This window comes from Diospyros lotus, chromosome 2 (genome assembly GCF_014633365.1).
Source record: "Diospyros lotus cultivar Yz01 chromosome 2, ASM1463336v1, whole genome shotgun sequence".
Classification (NCBI taxonomy): domain Eukaryota; kingdom Viridiplantae; phylum Streptophyta; class Magnoliopsida; order Ericales; family Ebenaceae; genus Diospyros; species Diospyros lotus.
This window is the reverse complement of record NC_068339.1, coordinates 27,251,089-27,273,972: the sequence shown is the minus strand read 5'-3', so window position 1 is coordinate 27,273,972 and position 22,884 is coordinate 27,251,089. Positions and strand designations below refer to the sequence as shown.

Here is a 22,884-nt window from a genome sequence, read left to right as displayed (position 1 = left end):
CGATTCTAGACCATCCTGTAATCCCGCCATACGCCCCTCTAGCTCACCCACCCTTTCAGAGACCGTCATCCCCATGGATCGATTGCTCTGATACCAAAATGATAGAGTTCCCACTCAATTCTGCAGCTTCACTCTCCAAATCAGTAGATAACCAGCTGATTTACAGTCCTCAGTTTTAGTAAACTAATCAAAAAGAAGAAGAAAAGAAAAAAAAATGAAAAACAAGGCCAATTCGAGAGGGCCTCCTCTCCCAGAATCTTCTTCAAAATCCTTCACACCTTCTCTCCTCTTTCCTCTCCCTTTTGTATGGATTCCCCCGACGGTTACAGCCACATGAGGTTGTTATTCCTAACCGCCTCTAACAATTCTACCCCTGTATTCTTTTCCTCAATTACCCTCTTGCCTCTTTTCTTTCCCTTGTGTTGATACATGTGTTGTATTGGTGCTCTATCACATTCAAACACAAAATTTGGGTGAAATATCTGCAATGGCTATTAAGAGAGGCGATGAGTCTAAGGTCGTATGCTCACTGTGAGAAAACAATTATGAGAGAAAAATCTAAGAGATTAGTCTCTTAGTGTGTTATTTATAATAGGCACAACGAGCCTAATAACCAACGGGCTTAGTCTATGAGCTTAGCCTAATTACACATAGTTATAACAAATAAATAAATAAAAACACATACAACAATATCCAATATATCTAATTATACTAATAATTCTAATATTCCCCCTCAAGCTGGAGCATAGATATCATATGCACCAAGCTTGTTACAAATATATTCTATTCAAGGACTTTTTAGAGACTTCGTGAAGACATCGGCAAGTTGATCACTGGAGTTAACAAATTCTGTAACAATAACACCTTCAACCAGCTTTTCTCTAATAAAGTGACAGTCGATTTCAATATGCTTAGTCCGCTCATGGAACACTGGATTGAAAGCAATGTGCAAGGCAGCTTGATTATCACAAACAAGCTTCATAGGGGACACTTCACAAAACTTGAGTTCCTCCAAGAGTTGCTTAAGCCAAATGAGCTCACAAGTTGCATTAGTCATAGCCCGATACTCTGCCTCTACACTGGATCTAGCTACTTGTTGAAATCCTGAATGATATGAAGAGGAGATTGTGGTAAGAGATTGAGATTGAGGTCACAATATTTGGAAGGTTTAGGTTGATTATTTGGGGCTGATTTCTTGGGTTTAATCTTATGTTTCCATTTTTGTTCTCTATGTACATATTAAATAGGGACCAAGTATGTGAAGAATAATAAGACTAATTGAATAAAAAGTCTGATTCAAGTTCTCATCATCTTCATGGTATCAGAGCCCAGGTCTCTCTGAAAGCCCTAGAAGCCATGGCCGCCAACCATGAGTCCATCCAGTCGGTAACTCAGGAGGGAGAATCAGAGATAATCCCCTCCATGGGTTCGACTGGTGGGTTTGAAAATTCTTCAATTTGTCCTATCGTAGAGAAGTTGAATGGGAAGAACTACCGAGAATGGGCCCAATCCATCAAGCTGGTCATCGACGACAAAGGCAAACTGGGCTTCCTTACCGGCGAGATCAAACAACCATCTTCCAAGGAGGTAGTGGCCTTCCAAAAATGGCGGTCTGAGAATTCCCTCATCACCTCCTACTTGATCAACTCCATGCGACCAGCGATCAACAAGACATAAATATTCCTGCCGACAGCGAAAGACATGTGGGAAGCTGTTCGCGAAACCTACTCCGATGCCGAGAATGCCTCTCAAATCTTCGAGATAAAGACTCAGTTTTGGCAGATGAAGCAAGGAGAAAGAGAGGTGACGGAATATTACACCGAGATGCTAGGTTTATGGCAAGAACTAGACATCAGCTGTGAAGAATCTTGGGAGTGCACGAGTGACAGTGTGCGATTCAAGAAGAGGATGGAGAACGAGAGGGTGTACGAGTTTTTAGCTAGGCTCAATAGAGAGCTCGACGATGTGAGGAGCCGAGTCTTAGGTCGTCGGCCATTACCTTCCATTCAGGAGGTATTCTCTGAAATTTGGCGTGAAGAAAGTAGGCAGAAGGTGATATTGAAGGAGAAGATTGCATCTGGGCCTAAGGCTTCAACCCTTGTAGCTCGTGGGCCTTCCACAGCATCTGGGCTGAGACAAAACAAAAGGCTTTTTTGTGACCATTGCAAAAAATCAGGTCATTCCAAAGATACCTGTTGGGTTTTACATGGCAAGCCTGCTGATTGGAAGCCAAGACAGCCCAATAAATCTCATGGGTACCAAGCCTTGACTGAACAAAAAATAGAATCAACCCATCATACTCAGTTAGCCCCTACTGAGGGTTTTAACTCCGAGCAACTTGAGAAGTTATATGCTCTTTTTTTTACCTTTCAAGCCTCGGGTCAGTCTTCTACGCCTCCTTCATCAAGTTCCTTAGCCCACAAAGGTACTTTTTTGACTGCTCTTAGTACTACTTCAGCTTCCGAGGGAGACTAGTATTGCATCTGATAGATCACAGTCTAAAGACATTAAGCTTGTGTGCAAATTACAGAAATCATTGTATGGTTTAAAGCAGGCTTCTAGACATTGGAATGCCAAGTTTACTGAGTGTTTACTTCATTGTAGATTTTTTCAATCAAAGTCAAATTACTCTTTGTTCACTAAACATATGGGAGAAAATATTGTTGCTTTATTGGTTTATGTTGATGACATTATTATAGCAAGCAACAAAACTATTCTTATTGAAGATCTGAAGAAATACTTGAGCTCCCACTTTAAGCTTAAAGATTTAGGTGAACTGACATATTTCCTTGGGCTTGAAATAGCCAGATCCAAGCATGGAATATCACTATCTGAAGATGATGGGAAAATTGAATCGGACCTATTATTACATTAGTCTACCTGTTCTTCACATACATGATCCCTATTTAATATGTACATAGAGAACAAAAATGGAAACATAAGATTAAACTCAAGAAATTAGCCCCAAAGAATCAGCCTAAACCTTCCAAATATTGTGACCTCAATCTCAATCTCTTACCACAATCTCCTCCAAATCCTATTCAAATCATTTAGGATTTCAACACTCCCCCTCAAGTTGGATCATAGATATTGATCATGTCCAACTTGCAGATAAACTCTTCAAAGCTAGATCTCTGTAACCCTTTAGTGAATATATCTGCCAATTGTTCTCTAGTAGGAATATAGGTCATGCAGATTATTCCTTTCTCAATTTTCTCCTTTATGAAATGTCTGTCAACTTCTATATGTTTAGTCCTATCGTGCTGGACCGGATTATGGGAAATACTAATAGCAGCTTTGTTGTCGCAGTAGAGTTTGATGGGAAACTCTACTATGATGTGTAGTTCCTCCAAAAGTTTTTGTAATCATAGCCCTTCACACATCCCTTGAGCGACAGCTCTGAATTCAGCTTCAGCACTACTTCTGGCTACCACATTCTGCTTCTTACTTCTCCATGTTACTAGATTTCCCCAAACATAGGTACAATAGCCGGTAGTAGATCTTTTGTCTTCTGCTGAGCCTGCCCAATCTGCATCTATATAGATCTCTATCTTTTTACTGTCTCCTTTCTTAAAGAATAGACCCCGTCCTAGTGAGCCTTTCAGATATCTGAGAATCTTATACACTGCTTCTTGGTGACTCTCCTTTGGTGAATGCATATGCTGACTGACAACACTTACAGCGAAAGCAATGTCAGGTCTAGTGTGAGATAGGTAGATTAGTCTACCTACTAGCCTCTAATATCTTTCTCTATCCACAGGCTTTCCAATGTCTTCCATTCTTTTCCCTGCCTCGATCGGGGTATTGCTTGGCTTGCAACCAAGCATACCAGTCTCATTCAAAAGGTCAAGAACGTACTTTCTCTGAGAGACACTAATTCCCCTCTTTGATCTGACGACTTCCATTCCCAAAAAATATCGCATTTGTCCTAGGTTTTTTACTTTAAACTCTGTGACTAAGACTTTCTTCAACCTCTCTACCTCTCTTATGTTATCTCTAGTAAGAATGATGTCATCCACATACACAATCAGAATGGTCCTCCTACTATCATTGAATAGTTTGAAGAACATAGTATAATCTGACTGCCCCTGTTGATATCCTTGATTCTTGATTACCTTCGCGAATCTGTCAAACCACGCTCTTGGTGATTGCTTGAGCCCATATAGAGATTCTTCAATCTACATACTCTGGTTTCTTTTCCTTCCTTGTAAAATCCTGGTGGTAATGTCATGAATACTTCTTCCTCTAGCTCACCATTCAGAAAGGCATTCTTGATGTCAAACTGATGGAGTGGCCAATCCAGGTTTGCTGCCAAGGACAAGAGAACTCATATAGTATTTAGCTTGGCTACTGGAGCAAATGTCTCGGTGTAGTCAATACCATATGTTTGGGTGAACCCCTTTGCAACTAGGCGGGCTTTGTACCGCTCTACTGTGCCATCCGCCTTGTACTTCACCGTGAACACCCACTTACATCCCACTGGTTTCTTCCCCCTTGGCAACGTCATCACCTCCCAAGTTCCATTTTTTTCTAAGGCCCTTATTTCTTCCATCACTGCTTCTCTCCATTTTGGAATCTCCAAGGCTTCTTGAATATTCTTAGGAATCTGGATTCTGTCAAGGTTAGATGTAAAAGCACGACACTTAGCATAAAGGGCATTGTAAGATACAAATTTTGAGATAGGATGGAGAGTACATGAACGAGGTTGTTTTCTAAGAGCAATAGGTAAGTCATCAAGAATTTTTACCTGGTCAGGATTGGGTTTTGGCTCATGAGTAGCAGGAGCCATCACCGGTTCAAACTCTTTTGATGCTTCGGATGCGAGAGTCTCATCGGGCTTTGATTTAGGTCTCCTTGAGTAGACAAGTGGCTCCTTGTCTATTTGTTCTCCCACATCTCCCCCTGAGTTCAAGATTCCTTCTGCGTTGGACAAAGAAGGAGATGGTATATTATAAGGAGCAGACTTAAAGATCGCAACATCAAAGTTGGTGTCTGAGGGATGAGCTTCACTCAAGGACTCCCCCTGAAGCGAGTAGTAAGGAGTATGCTCAAAAAATGTGACATCCAAACTGACATATAATTTCTGTGAAAGAGGGTCATAACATTTGTAACCCTTCTGAGTAGGAGAGTAACCAAAGAAAACACATTTGAGGGCTCTTGGATCCAACTTAGTACGTTGGGAGGCGTGAATGTGGACAAACACGGTGGACCCAAAAACACGAAGCGAGAGAGATGAACTCAGTCGAGAATTAGGGAAGATCTCCTGGAATTTTTGGAGAGGGGTTGCAAATGAGAGAATTCGACTAGGCATTCGGTTGATGAGGAATGCAGCAGTCAGAATGGCATCACCCCAAAAATGATTTTTCATGTGAGAAGTGAACAATATGGCACGAGCTACCTCAAGAATATGCCGATTTTTCCGTTCAACAACCCCATTTTGTTGGGGGGTTTGAACGCAAGAACTCTGGTGAACAATACCTTTGGCTTAAAGATAGGGGCCCATAGAATGATTGAAATACTCAGTGCCATTATCAGTACGAAGAATTTGAATTTTTGTGTGAAATTGGGTGTAAATCATAGTGTAGAAGTTCATGAATACATAACTAACCTCACATTTATCATATAGTAAATACACCCAACAAATACGAGAATGGTCATCAATAAAGGTAATAAACCATTTTGTGTGGGTCCTATTGGGAACTCGTGAAGGCCCCCAAAGGTCACTGTGAATCAAAGTAAAAGGCATAGATGGTTTGTAAGAACTGGAGGGAAAAGTAGTGCGAGAATGTTTTGCAAGTTCACAGACTTCACATTGTAAATTCAAAAGAGTTTTATTCGAACAAAGTGAAGGAAACAAACGTTTTAGATATTGAAAATTTGGATGACCCATTCGTTTATACCATAACAAAAGGTCACTATCCTTAGGACTAGATGCAGAATTACAAATAGAAGGATGACATTGTTTACTCATAAGAGCGTCATCAAAGTAGTAGAGACCCGCACATTCCTTAGCACTGCCAATCGTCTTTCCCGATGATAGATCTTGAAAGACACAATGGGAAGACAAAAATGTAGCTGAGCTATGAGATTGATTGGTTAGCTGACTAACAGACAATAGATTGCAAGACAGATTAGGAACACGAAGGACAGACTCCAAAGTAATAAATTCAGAGATACGGATACTCCCCTTGCCAGCTACCGGGGATAAAGTACCATCTACAATTTTTACTTTCAAGTTACCAGCACAAGGCGAGTATGTGGAAAATAAATAATGGGAATCAGTCATATGGTCGGATGCGCCAGAATCAATAATCCAGGGAGTACAGCGCAAAGTAGCACTAAGAGCAGTCAAAAAAGTACCTTTGTGGGCTAAGGAATTTGATGAAGGAGGCGTAGAAGACTGACCCAAGGCTTGAAAAGTCGAGAAAAGAGCATATAACTTCTCAAGTTGCTCGGAGTTAAAACCCCCAGTAGGGGTTAACTGAGTATGATGTGCTGATTCTATTTTCTGTTCAGTCAAGACTTGGTACCTATGAGATTTATTTAGCTATTTGGGCTTCCAATCAGCAGGCTTGCCATGTAAAACCCAACAAGTATCTTTGGAATGACCTGATTTTTTGCAATGGTCACAGAAAAGCCTTTTGTTTTGTCTCAGCCCAGATGTTGTGGAAGGCCCACGAGCAGCAAGAGCCGAAGCTTCAGGCCCAGTAGCAATCTTCTCCTTCAACATCACCTTCCGCCTACTTTCTTCACGCCGAATCTCAGAGAATACCTCCCGAATGGAAGGTAATGGCCGACGACCCAAGACTCGGCTCCTCACATCATCGATCTCTCTGTTGAGACCAGCCAGAAACTCATACACCCTCTCGTTCTCCATCCTCTTCTTGAATCGCACATTGTCACTCGTGCACTCCCAAGATTCTTCACAGCAGAGGTCCAGTTCCTGCCATAAACCTAGCATCTCCGTGTAATATTCTGTCACCTCTCTTTCTCCTTGCTTCATCTGCCACAACCGAGTCTTTATCTCGAAGATTTGAGAGGCATTCTTGGCATCGGAGTAGGTTTCGCGAACGGCTTCCCATACGTCTTTTGCTGTCGGCAGGAACATGTATGTCTTGCCGATCGCTGGTCGCATGGAGTTGATCAAGTAGGAGGTGATAAGGGAATTCTCAGACCGCCATTTCTGGAAGGCCGCTACCTCCTTGGAAGATGGTTGTTTGATCTTGCCGGTAAGGAAGCCCAGTTTGCCTTTGCCGTCGATGACCAGCTTGATGGATTGGGCCCATTCTCGGTAGTTCTTCCCATTCAGCTTCTCTACGGTAAGACAAATTGAAGAATTTTCAAACCCACCAGTCGAACCCATGGAGGGGATTATCTCTGATTCTCCCTCTTGAGTTACCGACTGGATGGACTCATGGCTGGCGGCCATGGCTTCTAGGGTTTTAGAGAGATTTGGGCTCTGATACCATGAAGATGATGGGAAAATTGAATCGGACCTATTATTACATTAGTCTACCTATTCTTCACATACATGATCCCTATTTAATATGTACATAGAGAACAAAAATGGAAACATAAGATTAAACTCAAGAAATCAGCCCCAAAGAATCAGCCTAAACCTTCCAAATATTGTGACCTCAATCTCAATCTCTTACCACAATCTCCTCCAAATCCTCTTCAAATCATTTAGGATTTCAACACTATCTCAAAGAAAGTATACTCTTGAGTTGTTGGAGGACTATGGTCATTTGGGAGCAAAACCAAGTAGTACACCTATGGAGGTAAATCATAAGCTGGTTCATACTAATATTGACTTGCTGCAAGATCCAACAATATATAGGCAGCTTGTAGGGAAGTTGTTATACCTAACTCTAACGAGACCTGATATTAGCTATGCTGTTCATATTTTAACTCAATTCATGGACAAACCAGCAACAATACATTTGAATGTTGCATACAGAGTTTTGAGATATCTTAAGTCAGCACCAGGACAAGGTATACCTATGTCATCATCTTCTAATTTCGCCCTAAAAGCATATTCAGATAGTGATTGGGGAGGGTGCAATGAAACAAGAAAATCCTTGACAGGATTTTGTATTTTTCTTGGAGATGCTTTGGTTAGTTGGAAGTCAAAGAAACAGAAGACAGTGGCAAGAAGTTCTGTTGAAGCAGAGTATAGGGCAATGGCTGTGACTCCATGTGAGGTTATATGGCTGATTTATCTGTTAAATGACTTCAAAATTCATCATGAGGGATCAATGCACTTGTATTGTGATAATGTTTCAGCATTGCATATCTCCAAGAATCCAGTGTTTCACAAAAGAACAAAGCATATTGAGCTGGATTGTCATTTTGTTAGAGAAAAGGTGCTTGCAGGAGTGATAAAGCCATTGCATTTGAAGACTAATCTCCAGCTAGCATACATGTTTACAAAGGCATTGCATCCATCTCAATTTCATAGTTTGCTGGTCAAGATGAGCATTCATAACGTATATGCTCGTCTTGAGGGGGAGTGTTAAGAAGAAGAAGGTTGTTAAATCAGTTTCTGATTATTGTTAATTAGCTAAACTAATTTCGGTTAGTTAGATTGGTTAGAAACAGAATTTTTGTTTCTGTTTTTCTTTTCCTTCTTTCTTTTGTATATAAGTTCTATTTTCCGTTCATCAATAGAGTTGAGGCATTCATTTCATAACAAACTCTGAATAGAAAAAGAAAATTATAAGTTATCTAAGAGAAGTTCAATAAGAGGAATTACTTCTCCTGATAGTCTCTCGATTTCGGATGTCTGAAAATCAATTGCATCCACCTTATCCCCACAGAGGCCAAGGAAACCAGTCTGCAAGTTTAAAAAAAATGAAAAAATTCTGTTATTACCCTAAATTAATTAACTGAACTGCACCAGAACAAGAAGGAAAGTAGCATTATGACAGACACTATAGCAACACCTCATGCAACAAATACGTCTATTGAAGACAGGCATCACATGCATGCGGTACCTTCATCATAGGCCGTTTTGACGAACTCCTAGAATAAATTAACTGGTAATAGTCAAGAAAGTTTTCCTTTTTCTTCTTCTCCTTGACCAATTTTGCAAGTTTGTTGGCTTTGTACACAACCTGCAAAAAAGTTTTAAGTGAGAACAAAGCTGGACAGTAATTTAACAGGTATTCAATTATCTTATAGGTAAGAAATTAATAACTTAAGTAAATACCCTTCCTCTAAGTAAAATTGAACATTATACTAATATTTTTCTGTAAGTAAATGTGGTCTCTAAATATGGTATAACTTACAGTAGCTCAAACTCTGAACAAGCTGAGTTTCTGGCTCAACTGACTGTTTGACAACAGTTGGAAAAAATAATAGAAAGAAAATTAAATGTCTTGTTCTTGTTGATACTATTAACTCCTTATCATGTACATAATACACAGAAGAAATTTCTCCATAGTCTCTAGGTTGATACTTCCACATGTCATTCACCATGCCAAATACAAGAAGTTTTTATTAAATACAACAATAAAGATTAAATCTTCATTTCTGCCCTTGAAAATAGAGTGACTGACGAGTTCTGCTGGCATTATTAACACTTCATTATCCACTAAACACAAAATAGAATTCAACATACAAAAAGTAATAACAATAATAATAAAAAGAAGCATAAAACTCGAGAGCTTGTGAATAAGTCCATCTAACTCATAATACTGTAATTAACCAGATCTACTGCAACCTAAATAGATACAGGTGGATTCAAGCAAAATACTTCTCATGAAATTCAGACTAACTTGTATAGAAGGCTCATATCATCTTCTTCTCTGCCCCCACCCACCCTCCCCCCGCACCCCCCCACCATCCCCATTCCAAGTATTCATATAAGATCTATGTGTATTTGAATGTGCATATTTATCCATCTATTAATAGAATGCTACCCGAGCCAACCTGATGAGTAAGGTAATGATCTGGATGGTTGATGAGGAAAAAGTGCTCCACAAGCTCGCTAACTGATTCATCGGGGTCTGACGGTACAATTCTTACAAGGACCTGTGAACAATCAGTTTCAACACTCGGGTTTAGTAGAAGCTGGCACTGAAGAGTCTTAATGGCAACTTTATGGACATGTGAGGATCAATAAACTTCTCAGGAATTTGTGACTGCACAAACTACAAAAGTGCCAAGTTTTCAAATTGCCAAGAAGCTCAACAGCTAAAGTCAACTGCTGTTTGATACAACTATCAGACTTGTTTTGATACTCAAATGCTTACCATCATTGCTTATTTTAGTACACACACACAGAAGAAAAAACAGTGTAAGAAGCACCATACAGGAACAATTCTGGAGAATGATGTATACCAGAACGTATACCAGTATGCACAGGGATGTTAGCACCATGTGGTACCAGAACGTATACCAGTATGCACAGGGATGTCAATATTTTACATACAACTTAAACATATAAACTGCACTCAAGGAGATACCAATGCATAGGAAAGAACTAACACATCACAACTAAAATTTAAAATAAAAGAACACATGAACAAGGCCAAATAATCCCAAGGAGATGATAAAAATGTAAAACATCCTTTTCCAAAGGACAGGTTGCATCTTACCGTGAAATGATCAGGGCGACGCTTTTCTAAGGCAAGAAAGTCCAACCGCATTGATACAACTGTTTTGTACTCTTTTCTTAGCACATAACATGTCCAAAAAGTGAATGCATAGGCCATAACAATGTGAGCCCAAAATCTGCAATCCCAGAATGGTGAACATCATCCACTGCACTACAGTAGTACTGGAAGTAAAAGTAAAGTGACATTTATTTGATTATATGAAGTCCTAGAGTATAAACTGTTATATATGAAGTCCTTATTTGATTATATGATAATACAATCTCATGACTGATGGCGAAGATAAAACTGACATTTACTACATACCATAAATGTTGAAAAGAATGTCCTATTCATCCCACATTTCCCCCTAAATAAGAAGAATTATATATGAAGTCCTTATTTGATTATATGATAATACAATATCATGACTGATGGCGAAGATAATAATGACATTTACTACATACCATAAATGTTGAAAAAAATGTCCTATTCATCCCACATGTCCCCCTAAATAAGAAGAATTATGTTGAAAAGTGATACTACAAGATCTTAGAATCGATGGATCTCTTACAATAAAATACCAAATTGTTAACAAACCTGTTAAAGAGGTTTGGACTCTACATGACACCACCAGATTGACGTTCTAGTCTTAGAATCAGGAAAAATGTGGCATTTGCTTTATTCCTTCGATCCATTTTTTGGGTTCTTCCAAGATGATAGACTATATTTGGATCTTCACAGCTTGGGCTAAGAATGCAATAAGCACATAATTCTTCCAACCACACTTCAATTATGCTTACAAATTGCAATAAGCATATAACTTTTGGAATGATATGCATCAATTATGTAATATCCCGGTAATTCAAGAACAAATAATAATTATTAATTAATGTATATGAGGTGATTAGTGAATATTTGTGTATTTAAGGGGAAGTATTAAATTATTTTGTATTTAAGAAATTGGCAAGTAATTGCTAGAAAATTTGGGGTATAAGAGTTATTAATAAGTGGGGTGTATGTGGTAATTTCTAGAAGTTGTGGGGTTAAATGTAATTCCCCAAAACTGTGGCGGGTTTATCTTAAAATTAATTAAGTGCATATAATTGTGAGGGAGGGTGGGATGGCACATGCGCGCAAGGTGAAGGGGCAGGTCGCAGGTTCGAACTGGGGGGCAGGTCGCAGGTTCGAACTGGGGGCCAGGTGCATGCGAGGGGGGATTTTGGCTGGAATTTTCCAGCCACACCTTGCCCAAAACGAGGCGGTGGGCAACAAATGGCTGTCGCGCGGCCAGCACTGAGCCGCCCTCTTTTTTCCATTTAAACCTCCAATTTCAGCAGGTTTCAGGAGGTCTTCGATAGGAACTCTGAGGGAAAATTAAAGAAGAAGAAGAAGAAGCAGCATGCAAACACGGAAATGGGGGAGAAAATTCGAGGGAAATTGAAGGAAAATTCAGTTTAATTGAAGTTTAAATAGTCAGGTAAGTGGGGAAAAATATAATAGAAATTCCTAACGGTTGGAATTTAATTTTGGGTGCAATCTTACTAATTTGGTTGAATTATAACATTTTGCAGCGTGTATTGATTTAGCAACGTGTGGGCATAAAACCCTGAAATCTGCTAATTAAAGTCAAGCACCTTACTCCCTTTGCGAGTCTCCTTCAATTTATGAATTCCAACTCCTTCCTTAACCAAATTTGGTTCCAGGAGTCACTTATGTGCGTTATGGATATTTATTTTGTGAGTTAAATTGAACTGAATTCGATAGGAGACTTCTGGGGTTTAAATTGGTAAGTGCTTTCGGGCTATTGTACCACCCCTACTTCCTTAGTAATGATGCTGAACCAGTTTGGGAGTAGGTTCCTAGAGAGTTGGCGGGATTTGGTTGTGGTTATGGTTTCCTATGGGTGTGAGTCGTAATAACAAGGAGCATGAGCTATCGACCAATGAGGTGACATGTTGATCGTTTGGTGACACTGGAGCGAACCATCGACCGGACCGAGGATGGCTATCAACCAATTGTTCCTAGTCATGGATCGTTGACCGGTGCCTGGTCACTGTCGACCAGCTCTGCCATTATGTGACATATCGCATGGCATTGCAATGCATGGGATTGGGCTTGCATTCATTGGGGGTCATCATGTTTGTATGTGTTGGGAGTGCGAGCATTGGCATGACACAGTTGGCCTGCTGAGAGCTGACTTGTATATGTTAAGGGAGCATATACATTTAGAGCATTCACTTATGTGAATTCCTACGTGGGCGTAGCATGGCCTGATGCTTGGCTTATGGGGGCCTTGTCATCACGTTAATGTTGCAAAAGCCATTGCATTTATTATTTGTTACATTGCATGGTTACTAGTTGATATGGATTATGGAATGGAGTTAACCCTCGATAGCTATGAGTGGGAGTTGGGCTCCAAATAGCTATGACTCGAGAACTCTAGTTTGTGGTTGTAGTGGGGGCTTCGGGCTCATGTGCCTTATGCTAGCCAGTTCGTGGCTACTGTAGGTTTGTATGCCGGGACTTGGGTGCCAGGTTGTGCATTTCTTATGTGGGCCCCAAGGACCATTACATGCATTGGTTTATTTGGGTTATGCACCGAATATCTTCGTGCATGGTATGGTGTGACATTATCATTTATGGCATTGCATTGGTTGGGGCATGTGTATTATGGGTGAGAGATTTGTTCCCACACTTACCTTTATTCTTTTGTTATGCTTCCTGAGCCTTGTGGCTCACCTTGTCTTTTACATCATTCCAAGTGTAGGAGCTTATGTCATAGTTGGATCATTTGGCGTGTCAGTCTCAGGTGGCTATGTATATAGGGCAATCCCAACTGAAAAGATCTCTGGGGCATGAGTTTTGACCCGAGGCGTGAGTTTTGACCCGGGGCTCAGGTTTGGTGATTGATGTATTTGAATGATTGATGCCTTGTTATGTAAGGAAGTCCCTGAGATGTGTATTTATAATTAATTTGCTTCCGTTGTTGTATAATTTTGGGGCGATATGTCAGCCCATGTATTTAAGATATTAGCTGGTTGTGATTAAAATTGAGGACTTTTTGGTTTGTCACAAATTATGCTTACAAATTGCAACAGTAAAAGGGAAATTCTTCAAAATGCCACATACAGATATATCAATGGGTTGGGATATATTCTCCCAGTATCATGTGTGAAAGCATATTGTTTTAGCAGCAGTTAGTGTATTAGTAACAGTACTCTTTTCTATTTGGTTTATTTTACTCTTCTGTATTGATTTATATTAATTCATTAAGCCATGTAAGTTGTTAAGTCAATGGAAGAGGCTTGCTGTCATATATATATATATATATATATATACACACACATATATATATACAGTAATGCGCTCCATTTCAGTTAGTTTGCAGTTTGAATGAAATACGAAGTTAGTTCCTCCTCCAAATTCTCTCTCTACTCTATTCGCAATTTGCCCTAGGGTTTTCCTAAGAACTTTTCAATGTGTAATTTCATGTTGTACAAAATCAGATTTTCCCCTAATTCAATATATTGGAAATGAAAGAACCAAAATTCTTCCATTCAGCATGAGAATTGCATATTATCTCATAAATTGAGCTGATTACAACTTCATGACCATTCTTCCAACCATGGCAATTTGAGTCACACCATATCAAATAAATGAATTAATATGCTTTGTAATTATTCTATGGGTTGCATCAATGCAAAACTGTGAGGCCAAGTCAGCAATTTAACAACCCAAACAGCAACTTTCTGAAAATGGGATCATGTGAGCTTAGGTTTTGGAGCCAATTTCTACTTAGATGTATGAGATCGATTAGAGAAGATACTAAGATTAGGAAAGGGTATTACAGATTCAGTAGGGAATAGTGGAGGCAGATTCAGTGTCAACTGCAACTGCAAAGAACTAAGAACGCTGAAACTGTTTCGATTAATGAGACAAGTTGGCTTGGGTTAGGTTCTTGGGTAAAACCCCTCAAGGTTGAGGAAGTGTGGCTACCCACTCTCCCTGATTGAAGCAATGCCACTTTCTCCTTCAATTGAAGACTTCTACAGTTCTACCCCTCTGCTTGAATCAGGAAGTAATGTGAAGAGTATGAATCTAATTAGAAAGACCGGCCAAAGTGTGGGGTTTAGAAGGGATGGTTAGGGAACAAAAAAGTTTAGGGCAGGAGTTGCAGTAGTCTTTAAGGAAAAGAAGGCATAGGTAAACAAAAGAAAATAACTAAAAGAAGAAAAAGTTAACAATGGACCTCAATAAACCATATTTTTTTTGTTCCCAAACCAAAAAAAAAAAAAAAAAATCTGGTTTTTCAAGGTCCATTTTTAACTTTTTCTTCATGAATTGTGTAACACCCCAATTCCCGAGAGCGTTAGGTAACGTAAGATTCCGGGGATATATTTTTTTTTTCCAACAAACAATAGAAACTCAACATAAACCGTTCCCCGAAGATCCCGTTACACCTTCTCAGTATATCAACTATGAACCATCAATAACTAAGACAGGTTCACCAACACAAATGCGGAAGTTAGATCGAAACCTTAACAGGTCATAATTGAAACCACTTTATTTATAATATAAAGCTAAGCCAACGTTTACATGATGTTTTCAAAACAAACAACATAACTGAAAATGACATAAAGTAAACTATCAATTAATCGCCGCCATTCCTCGGCAATCCCCTTTCCTTTTGTACCGCTGCCTTCACCTGGAACGTTTGAATATTCCATGCACGTAGTCCAAATTAGATGATGAATCATCTAAGTGAGAGTTCAAAATCACATTTTTCATGAATGAATGCACGACATGAAATAAACCAATACACCCGGTAAGCCCTAGCCCAAGAGAATCCCACGCGCTTAGCCCTACCACGGGAAAAGAGCAATTTCTCTAAAAGTTATGCCACCATACCGACACGACGACGCGACGTGATTCTAGCTTAAATAGGGCTGCCAACGCATCTCACCAGAATACATTCCCACCTTAAGCATCCAAGAACCACCATACAATCTCAACTCCAAAATTTCACATGGACCACCTAGTCATCCTAGTGCAACTTCCCTGCCCAAACGACCTGGCACGAAAATCAAGGCGGCTATCCTGACATACTCACCAGCATCAGATACCCCTATTATTCCGTCACGCCCTTGAAGAATTACGGCTACACTATCCAGACAATATCCTAGGCTGACATCCCATATGAACAACACTGTATGGACCACCTAGCCGTCCTAGTGCAACTTCCCTGACCAAACGGTCTGGCACGGAAACCAAGGCGGCTATCCTGACATGCACACCAGCATCAGATACCCCTATTATTCCGTCACACCCTTGAAGAATTATGGCTACACTATCCAGACAACATCTGAGGCTGATATTCCATACGTACACACAAAACTCAAGACAATACCATATTTCACAATTCAATGCATCATATAAACAACATTTTATAAAATGCAATGCACCAGTTCAAAACGTTTAGGGATAAACCTCCCTCATAAAAACCAACCGTCACCGGTTACCATTTCAATACACAAAACCATTTTGCATGAAATCCACAACACATTTAGGAAACTCAAACACCAAGTTTTAGGGTAAACTACTCACCTCGACGTATTCGGATCGTCTCGATCCTCGTGCACAACCTCGTTTTGCGTACCCAAACATAAGCACTTGAACTTACAGTCAACCTCGAACCACAACACTTCCTAAACACCATAATTAATTAAGGAAGCATTAAAATCCATTTTTCTCAAATTTTCCTTAATTTCCTCTATTTTCTCCCATTTTTCACCTTGGTAATTCCAAAATAATTATTTCCTCAACTATTTTCCAAAATATTTCAATACAGAAAATTCTAAAATAATTAAACAAAAATTCTAGAATCGAAATTACCAAAAAAACCCTTGCTCACGCGCCTTCACACGCTAGGCGCGTGTGTGAGGGTGAAGGCTGGCGCGTGACTGCACGCGCCACCATCTTCTTCCTCGAGCCAGTCGCCGACGGTTGCTCCGATGACCTCGAAACCGGTACCCCCTTGAAGCCCTCTTAATGTCGATCACGATGTCACCAAAATCAGGCCGAAACAACACCAAAAGGCCCTCCAAAAATCGATTTACAGGTAGCCCTAGGCGGTCCGCCTCCCACTCACGGCCAAGCTTCGATTGGCCACCAAATGAACACGAAAATACCTCAAAATGCTCCCAAAATGATCCTTGATGCCTCGCGACCAAAAGCCCTCTATCAAAGCTCCAAAAATCATCCAAAAACTCAGTCGATTTCTTGCAAAATTTTCGAAACCCTCGGCCCCCCCTTTTATAGCGATTTCCGGTCACCTCTCAGCCAATCACCGGCCAAGGTTTGGCCACCAAGCATCCTTGCGCCGTATAGCACCTCCCCCAAGCCACACTCGACCGTCCCATTGCCGGAAACGGCGGCCACGTGCGGTGGCAGTGCGGCGGCCGTTTTCCCTTTGTGTTCACACTGCCAGACTTTGGTTTATTGCATTTTCACCCCCCTGATTTTATCAAATCTCATTTTGGCCTTTTCCTTGATACCCCTGATCTTCCCAACACCATCACTAAGTCCCATAAGTCTTGTACTTTTCACTTGCCTCTTGAAACTTCCGAATAATTACCATTTTGACCTCCCTCGGGCAAAATTAGAAAACTGCACTTAGGCCCGATTGACCGTTTTGACCTTAAATTCATTCGATTCAACCAGAAATCACTTAAGGGTTGTTCTATACAACAAATATTGGTCCTTGACATGCTCCATTGACTTTTCGAATGTCTCCTACGTCGATTCGGTTTTCTTAGCCCAATCGACAACTGTACCGAAAACTGTTCTCGATCCAATTTCTTTCATCACTAAAAATCATAAATTAAATCACTCATCGATACTATACAATTTTCCTTAATCTTCTAGGGTCCGGGGTACTCCCTCTGACTAATTCGACTACCTAAAGTTGTGATAGTGTACCCTAAAGTCTCATTTTTCCGCAAATTCTAATTATACTCTTCATTAAATACCATTTATATCCTCATACCATTCCCGGGTATTACAAATTGTACTAAGAAAAATAATCTAGGTTTGTTGGGGGCCATGAACTCACCCCAACAAACAAAATTGTACCTGGAAAACCAAGTGAATATCAGGCATAAAAGAAAATTTTCTACTCTCAACAACAAAAAACTATCAGCACCTTTACTGCTAATAAAGGTGTACCTGGGACCAAGCAATATAAATTATGGGATGACAGAGTGCTGCAATAATTTAGGGCTTGATATAACGTGTTGATCACATTAACAGTCAATTTACTTAACTGAGTAGAATAGAGAAAGATTCAAAATTTTACAAACAGAAAGTCATATTAAAAACTATAGTTTAAATAGGAAGGCCTGATGCACTAGAGACATCCCTTTTAGGGAGGCATAAAAAATGCAGATGGGATGTTAAATATTCCTGCCTTCCAAGAAACAATGAAGTAACATGTTTAGAAGCTTGCCAGAAAATAAATAAATACGAAAATAAATTTCTCACCTTTGAGATCCACTAGGAATGTTGGCTATAGAAAGCTTATCAATATCACTGTAAGTTACTTTGGATAGCCTTGACGTGTTATTTGTCCAGTTAACAGGGACCAGGACAGCGCATGCAAGTAATGTAATGGGAACAAAAATTTTGAGTCTGCAAATGTGCATAAATCAGCACAAAAAAATAAATCAAAACTGAGAGAGAGAGAGAGAGAGAATGTAAGTAGACAATACACACAGTAGTGGATAACATGTTCTACAAAATAACACACTTTGTCCAGATGATATCAGGTCATATGGCAGTATAAGACCAACAATTAAATTAAGAAATTAGCAGAAGACTAATTGTGTAAGAGGAACATTCTGTTGAGTTCATATCTGTTAAGAATTCTAATATTTGCATATTCAGTTAGCAAAAGAATTTGCCAATAGTTTTTTTTCAAGGTCTTAGACTAGGTTGGTTGTCATTCAAGTATACAGCAGCATTTCGGAGTAAAACTAGCCAAATTTGTCACCAGTATTTAAACCGTGTATAAACCTGTTTGAAAGGTGGCCATTGATGAGCAGTTTGTTTGATATTAAGAGCTATAAAGAGAGTATTCAACTTCCTTCCACAGATCTTAAAGACACATAATGACATAGCTATAATAAATAGAGTATCAACTCTTATCACCTTTCAAGACTAACACAAAGAGAACTAAAGAACATGATTTGATGATTTGTTTAAGTCTATCTTAAGACTAAAAACTTTAGCTGTTATGAAAAAGTCTCTGAACAATGTCTCCGATTAACACGAACAAAAACAAATCTCTAACAGTGTCTATCAGATTTTTGAACAAAGATATCATTCTTCATTATTTGCAGAAGATTTGAAGAATTGAGGATGTTGTAGGATTCAATACAGGTATTGAAGACTTTAAGCTTGAGAATGCATTGAGGGAGACATGATCGCTGAATCTTGGAGGGTGAACTCTCGGACCTGTTATACCAAGATAGTATCCCTGAGGGCTAGAAATCACTCTTAAGGACAGTGATACACACACCTCGGTTGTGATTCTATTGTTCAGGACCTGATTCTACTAGTATTTGTGTTTCGAGACTTGCTGCAGATGCAGAGTTTTTCAGAGGTATTCTCCATAACTTTGTCCAACACAAAGACATCTTTCTTCACTATTTGTTGAATATTTGAAGACTTGAAGATGTTGTGCAACTCAATAAAGGAGTAATTGAAGACTTAAGCTTCTCATTACAGATTTAAGATTTGTTGAAGATTTGAAGACTTCAGCTTTACTTGTTGCAGGATTGCTAAGGTGCTGTGCAATTCAAAACAGGAGTAATTGTTGAAGAAACATATCGTAGGGCTCAATATGAAACTGTGGAGCCCAGTTGATACAATCTGGGCACACTTGCAAGTCCATGGTTTCTGCACATTCATGAGAGGGAATTCGGCTTGTTTTACGTATGTTGCTTTCACTTCAAGAAAGTTCTTTGTTTTTGTTGAGAATCCGTGTGAGAAGATGAGGACATCAACAAGGCGTGCAACTAGAGATAGAGATGAAGCCAAGATGATGCGGATAAAGTTTCTAGATAAACTGGAGAAATTATAGGAGATAAAAGATAAGTTCCTAAATAATAGAGATAATAGTGTATATATCTTAGAATCTGAAAATCTTTACAATGTTGTAGCTAAGTAGAATTCTAACGTAAGTAGGATACCTCCTGTATAAGAGATTGGCCTATGGTCTAATGCATGCTAACGAGGAATATTTTTTCCTAAGTTCTATTCAACCTAAGTGTTTAAGCTTAGGTGTTCATTCTGTTCATGGTATTAGAGCTCGATTGATCCGAGTCTGAGTTATTCAACCGTATCCCTGGAGCAGCCAAGGCTACTCCAACATCTACAACATCTACAGAATCATCCCCTGACCCTGACCCTAACCCTCAACTGATGGTGAATCAAGGACTGTCCCTATCATTCGAGAGCCAAAGCCTGCAGATCACTCAACACCGATTGAATAGGCGGAATTTCTGAAAGTGGTGTCAATCCGTCACATTAGTGATCAAAGGAAAAGGCAAGTATGGCTACTTATCTAGGGAGGTTGTTGCACCACTAGAAACTTCTGTTGATTACCAAAGGTGGGAGGCTGAGAACTTGATTATAATGGCATGGCTCATCAACTCAATGGAGCCGAAAATTAGTCGCACATACCTCTTCTAAAAGACAGATAAGGAGGCATGGGATGTAGTCCAAGAAACATACTCTGATCTCGAAAAAACTGCCCAATGTTTCGAGATTAGATCAGCCATTAGAGCCACTAGGCAAGGTAATGTGAGTATGACTGAATATTACAGTACTTTGCTAGAGCTTTGGCAAGAGATTGATCTCTTTTATGATCCAAGCTGGGAGTGCATAGCTGACAGTATGAAATATGGTAAGATGCTAGAGAAAGAAGGGATTTTTGACTTCCTCCAAGGCCTTAATTCCGATCTAGATGAAGTGAGAGGCCTCCTACTTGGTGCAAAACCTCTTCCTTCCCTCCGAGAGGTATTTGCCGAGGTAAGGAGAGAGGAAAGCAAAAAATGAGTTATGCTACCAGCAGGAGATCCAAGTGCAGGTTCGGCACTTGTCACAACCAAGAGGGAGGAATTTCCTAGGGATAAACCATGGTGTGAATATTGCAACAAGCCATATCACACCAAGGAGACCTACTGGAAATTGCATGGAAAGCCAGTTAATTGGAAACCCAAGAATAGAAGAGAAAAAGAGAGAGCATATACAACTTCAGTTACAGCTCTTCCTATACCTGAGAAAGGTGTAAGTATGACTCTAACCAGTGACCAGATGCAGATTTTACAGAAGTTACTGAACAACACTCAATTGACAAAGGATCTCGACACACCAGCAGCCAATACATCTGCATCATTAGCCCAAAGAGGTAACTTAAAGTACTCTCTAACTACTAGGAGAATGAATGAAAAAAGGTGGATTGTTGATACCGGGGAATTCGATCACATGACCGGATCAACCCTGTTTTTTGAGAAATTTCAGCCTCAAAATAAGAAGCTAATAGTGTTGATGGCAGATGGGAGTATGTTTATTGTTAAGGGGCATAGGAGTGTATGTGTGGCTGGACTGCAACTTAAAACAGTACTATATGTGCCAAATTTGACATGCAATTTGTTATCTGTTAGCAAGTTAACAAGGGATATGGACTGTGCTGTGACTTTTCTTCCCTTTCTTTGTATTTTTCAGGACCGAACCTCGAGGAAGATGATTGGCAGTGCTGAGGAAAAGAACGGGCTTTATTGGATATTAGACAACCCATCTCCCTCAAATCAGTTCATTCCTAGACTCTTGTTTACCGTTCATTCTAATTCCAATATTTTGCTATGGCACAATAGGCTTGGCCATCCTAGTTTTTCTTACTTGAAATGCTTGTATCCAAATTTATTTTTCAATAAAGAAGGAGTAGTTCTTCAATCTGAAAGTTGCATTCTTGCAAAACAAACACATAGAACGTATCAGTCTCATTCTTACTCTCATTCTAAGCCTTTTTACTTGATTCATAACGATATTTGGGGCCCAGCAAGAATTCCAAACTTAACTGGTGCTAGACAGTTTGTCACCTTTATCGATGACCATACTAGAGTATGTTGGGTATATCTCATGAAAGACAAATCCGAAGTAAATGCTATCTTTCAAGCCTTTCATAAATTGGTTCAAAATGTTTTTCAGTCCTCTATTTACATCTTTAGGACTGACAATGGCCGTGAATACTTCTCTCAATCCCTCACCCAATATCTAACAAATCATGGGATCTTTCATCAAAGCACCTGCCCTATACTCCTCAGCAAAATGGGGTAACGGAGAGAAAAAACCGTCATTTACTTGAAATGGCTAGATCCTTAATGATTGCTAGTTCTGCTCCTCATAGGTATTGGGGTGAGGTGATTTTAACAACCTCTTATTTGATCAATAGGCATCCAAAGTGATAGATTACCAAATCCCATTGAAACATCTCTTGCATTATTATCCTCATACACGCATCCTTAACTCAATTTCGCCTAGAGTCTTTGGTTGTGTTGTATATGTTCACCAAACTGGGTCTAACCATCACAAACTCGAGCCAAGATCCTTCAAATGCATATTCATTGGCTATTCTCCTACACAAAAAGGATATAAATATTATTGCCCATCATCACAAAAATTCTTTCTCTTGTGATGTGACATTTATGGAAAATGAGTACTATTACTCCAGCAATAAGTTACAGCAGATTGAAACTCATTAGGATCCTATGGTATCTCTCCCTCTTCCACATTCCTTTCAAAACACTGATCTACCTCTCAAGGATACAAGCACTCCCTCTCAATCAATCCTCGTGGAATCAGCCAACCTTGACTCATCTAACTCGCTGGTTCCCCAACAACTTGAGCCATTGATGACTGATTTAGGGGGAGAGAAGGCTGTCAAAGTATATTCAAGATGGTCCAAGTGTCCTGATCCTCATCCCAGCCAATTGTTAGAACCAGGGGGAGGTCCAACAAGAGATGAGGACCCTGCTGAACCAACCAGAGAGCATGATGCCAGCCACGGGAGTGATCTGGACATTCCCATTGCTATCCGAAAGGGAGTGAGATCATGTGTTAAGCATCCTATTTCTAATTATCTAACATATTCCAAGCTGTCTACACAATTTCAGGTTTTCACAACCACTGCTGATACAATAATAATACCCCGAAATATCCAAGA

General features: G+C 39.7%; 1 pseudogene; it reads right to left on the bottom strand.

Moving 5' to 3' along the window:
* LOC127795406 (calcium permeable stress-gated cation channel 1-like) overlaps positions 1-22,884 on the bottom strand; it is an 86,115-nt pseudogene that overhangs the window by 45,354 nt on the left and 17,877 nt on the right.